Here is a 3417-nt window from a genome sequence, read left to right as displayed (position 1 = left end):
GACCACACTTTGATCAGCAAGAGAAAGTGTTCGTCACTCATTCGTGTCTGACTCTTTGCGACCCCACAGACTGTAGCCCACCAGGCTCCTCTGTCCATGGGATTCTCCAGGCAAGAGTACTGGAGTGGGTTGTTATTCCCTTCTCCAGGGGATCTTCCCAACCCAAGAATCAAACTTGGGTCTCTTACATGGTAGGCAGATTCTTTACTGTCTTAGCCACTAGGGAAGCCCTTGATCAGCATGGATTAGTATTTTATGGACAAGGAAACTGTCAGTGCATCTTTTTGTGTTGTTGTTGTCTTGGAAGGCTGAGCCCATGTAGGAGCCTGCTACCTGTTGGATATGGGGAGCAGGCTGCTCTTACATGCAGACTACCAACATGAGCCAGTCCTGGATCTGAGCTATGGTACAGATTTCTCCTCAGCACCATAGGGATGGTCTGAGGAGCTACCATGTGGCCGTTCTGCCACAGTCTGTTATTTCTTACCATCCTCATTGTACCTACCAGGTCTTCTTGGGATTCCAGGAGACTTCCTGGGCAAGCGTGAGATCTATTGAATACATGACTCAATGTCCTCACAATGGACCCAGCCATTAGCATAGTTTTGGTCTAATGCTAGTGCATTGAGCAAGTTAGCTAACTCTCCTGCAAATTGCAAAGATGGTATGAATTAATAAACTGTTAAATATACTCCCTAATATAGGAAATCATGTTTCACACGTTGATTAGTAAACTTAGGGAACTGATTATCCCAGAGCTGGTACAGATTCAAAAGAGCTTTTACACCCTCCCTAAAGGATGGATAAGAAGCGAGTTTACTACCCTTAATGAAAGGGGATGCTTGCGGGAATTTCCTAACCTTTGAGGTTGAAGTCAAAGAAGCTGCCCCACCCTCTTTTCCCTATCAGTGATAGAACTCTGGAGGAGTCAACTAAATAATTGGCCCGGGGGACATGATTTGTAATTGCTAATTTCCAGGTAGTGAGTAGCTACAATAGGATATTTCAACTCAAGAAATTTATTAGCAAAAATATTACCAGAACCACCTCCCTCCACAGACATACCCACCTACCATCCACCCAATTCTTTGCCTATCACCTCAAATAAAGATTTGTGGGTTTTTTTGATCAAACTGCTTGGCATGCACGATCCTAGTTCCCCTGACCAGGACTCGAGATCAAATTGGAGCCCCAGCCCTTTGCAGGGGAAGCAGAGTTCTCAAGTCCTAACCAGTGGACTGCCAGGGAATTCCCCAAATAAAGCATCTTTTCTTCTGGCCTCCGAACGGTTTCTGTCAGAAAGGAATGTCTCTGGGTCAGAACGCTCTGGGATCTTTCCCAAAGACACACACTTGTCTCCTTGAAACATCACATGTTACATTTTTATCTTTTCCCCCTGATCCAATGACACATTTTGCCTGAGCCCTCTTATCTAGAAATGCCTAAGAGGGCACAGAATAGTGGTAGACAGAATCTCCCAGCCTTCACAGCTCCCCTCAGAGTGAAGTCTGAAAGCTTTCCTTAGGGGCAGAGTCCAGGGAAAAGTTAATTTGGGGTTCTGGGCCTGTGGACTTGGGTTTTTGTGCCTGCGAGGAGTTGAGGACATGGACTGAGAAAACTCTTTGGAGGCCGAGAGTGGGGAGGGGGGTAGGGCCTCCCTGGAGCCTCCCGGCCATTAGTAATCTGCTTTGTGAATGGAGTTAAAGGGGGAGGGGGATGCACATACTTGGAATTCCTTTATCTGGGTGGGCTCCTTCTCCACAGACTTTCAGGATGTGGGAAATGGAAGATGAAAGAAGCTGAGTTTTCAGCCTATCAGGTTACGGCGTGTAAAATGGAGAGGGAAAGCGGGGGAAGGGGGGAGAGGGGGACCTGAGAAGGCCGCTTGGGAGAGGGACCAGGGAAACCCAGTTTGGGAACTGGCCGGGGAGAGTGAGAAAGAAAGAGTGCTGGGCGTGCAGATCATATTTCACATCACATCAGAGCTGTGGAATTTCCTCTCTTCTAGGGGGAGGCCTGTGAAGAGAGAAGTTGGTTTAAGGTTAGTCGGTGATGAATAATAGCCGAGAGGCGACGGGTTGAGGGTGTTACTAAGTGACTGGTGTTTACAAGCAGAGATTTTTGTGGTGGGGAAAGGGAGGTGGGAGCCGGGGCCATCTTCAGTCTGAGCAGTTAACCAGATTCTGTGACCCCAGGATGGAGTCCATGTATGGATTTTATTTGTGTCTGACCCCTGTGGTATGCAGAGCCTTGAGCTGCGGGCTGCGAAGGGGAGCGAAAGGAATGGGATGGTAATTAGAAAAAGCAGGTGAGGGAATCAGGCGACCTGCGGGCACCTTCTGAGTTCTCTGTTGGGGAGTCCCCGGGGCGGTCCCGCCAGGACTGTTTCTGTTTGTATCAAGCCACGTGTTCCACACCACTCAGCTGTCGTGGCCGCACTCTCCGAGGACCCTACCTCCCAAGAGAGGAGTCTATTTTTAAAAATTCCACCCAGGCGCTGTCCTTTCTTGTCTGTTATGAGAGAGCACCCACCTCAGAACCTCCACCCTGAGTATGAAAGTTATTCAAGTGAGGGTAAGTGGTTCCTCAGGCCAGAGACACCCTTCATTTTTTTAGGGAAGAGTAAAAATAGTAGATGACCAACGGGTCAAGTCTGAACCGAAAACAAAATCCTGATGTGGTAGAGATGGGCATAAAGTGTAGGGGGTGGAAACACAGAAAGAAAGTGCGTTCAGAGAAAGGAATGCTTCTTAAAACCCAGATACCATTAACAGGCAATGTGTTGTTCTAACAGGATGATGGGTAGAAAGTTATTAGATGGCATATAAATCACCGCATACACAGATGACAGAAATATTGCTTGTTTTGGAAAAATTAGAATACGATAAAATGTGCTTGTCACAAACCATACCAAGCTTCATTTAATCTTTTTTTCTCTTGTTTCAGAAAGCTGTTTGGGATTTTTCAGTCTATCGGGGTCATCATTTTCAAACATCTGTTAGCGCCAATACTGTAGTCTCCTGTGAGGCTCAGTTAATAAAGAGTTCTGGTTGATAGATGGCTGGAGTGGACTTTTGCACTCTTCTTTGAATGCGGCTTTGGGTTGGGAGAGGGAGAAGGGAGAAGCCACTGACTCCAGTATTCTGGCCTGGAGAATTCCATTGACTGTATGTAGCCCATGGGGTCGCAAAGAGTTGGACACGACTGAGTTCACTTCACTTCAACTATAACTACACTGAATGCACCTTAAAAATATCATTTTACAAACCATACACTCACATTTTCCCTCTCCTTTCCAAACACCCTGCCCTCAGCTACTTTATAAAAAAAGAAATATAAACTATTTCTTTTTCTTTGCATTATCTGCTCTCAGCTATCTCTCCAACATGAGCTGCAGCCGTGACTGAGCTTCCCTAA

At 46.6% G+C, this 3417-nt stretch overlaps 1 long non-coding RNA gene across 1 annotated transcript; it reads left to right on the top strand.

Annotated features, from left to right (window-relative positions):
* Nucleotides 1-1927: 1927 nt before the first annotated feature.
* On the top strand, nucleotides 1928-3006 carry LOC122429394. Its single transcript, XR_006265968.1, has 3 exons — nucleotides 1928-2041; nucleotides 2196-2308; nucleotides 2947-3006. It is a non-coding gene; the product is annotated as an uncharacterized LOC122429394 (long non-coding RNA).
* Nucleotides 3007-3417: the final 411 nt, after the last annotated feature.

Source organism: Cervus canadensis, chromosome 28 (genome assembly GCF_019320065.1).
Source record: "Cervus canadensis isolate Bull #8, Minnesota chromosome 28, ASM1932006v1, whole genome shotgun sequence".
In the NCBI taxonomy this organism is placed as follows: Eukaryota; Metazoa; Chordata; class Mammalia; order Artiodactyla; family Cervidae; genus Cervus; species Cervus canadensis.
Note: the sequence above shows the minus strand (reverse complement) of the source record. Positions and strands in the feature narration are given on the sequence as shown.